Below are 938 nucleotides of genomic sequence, written 5' to 3' on the forward strand. Positions count from 1 at the left end.
AATACTATGTTTGTCCTTCAAAATAAAACAAAGGTCTCCGGGTTTTGAAGAAAGCAGCAAAAATACTATATCCACACATTCTAGCAGAAAGAAGAAACTATTTGGCATTGAAAAGAATATGTATCGAAGCAACTGCTAATTTATTTTTGGTAAATAGTCTATATGTTAATTAGTTGTTGAAATTACATACAATTTTTAACTCTGGCTTTATCCAACAGCTAGATTTTTGGTTTTCAAAGATGTGCACATTTAGACATACATTTTTAAGATATTAACCAAATTTGTACATTAAAAAAAATTGTTTTAGTAATCAACTGGCAAATGGTCTATTTAAATATTAATTTGCAGGTAGGAAAGTCTCGCCTATAAAATAATAACCTAACCCGCTTTATTTACTTTTACCTTTTCTTATATTGCGCTGTGTTTGAGGAGCCCAAGACTTAAACCTGCAGTGTGTAGAATTTTGGGTTTTATTTCCTAGCAGATTTTGTACAAAGTAATTATAATATCCATAAGTACATTTAATTTAGTGCATAATAGCTGGACATTTTTTATTTTTTTTCCCTTAAAAAGGGTCTCATATATGTCCATATTTCTGCATATTTTGGACCAAGACCTAGTGCCGCCATCTTGAAAGTGTCATAGTTGGAATGTCATCAGGTGCATTGTTTAACATTCAGAATTGTTCTTGTCCTTGAAGGCCACTGTAGCTTCTGTTATTATTCTAAACAAGGGTTGGGGTTACCCAGGGAGCGTTGCATTCTAGAACTTTGTAGCACTTTCTTGATGATGTCATATTACACACTGCACCTTTAATCATTTAATTGTTGTGCATATGACAATAAAACCATCTTGAATATTTTATTTTGTATTAAATGACCGGAAGTATATTGTCGTGCCAACGCTAGTCCAACTTTAGCTTAACGGTTCAGCGCTCG

The sequence above is a fragment of the Ammodytes marinus genome, assembly GCF_949987685.1.
Source record: "Ammodytes marinus genome assembly, chromosome: 23".
NCBI lineage: Eukaryota > Metazoa > Chordata > Actinopteri > Uranoscopiformes > Ammodytidae > Ammodytes > Ammodytes marinus.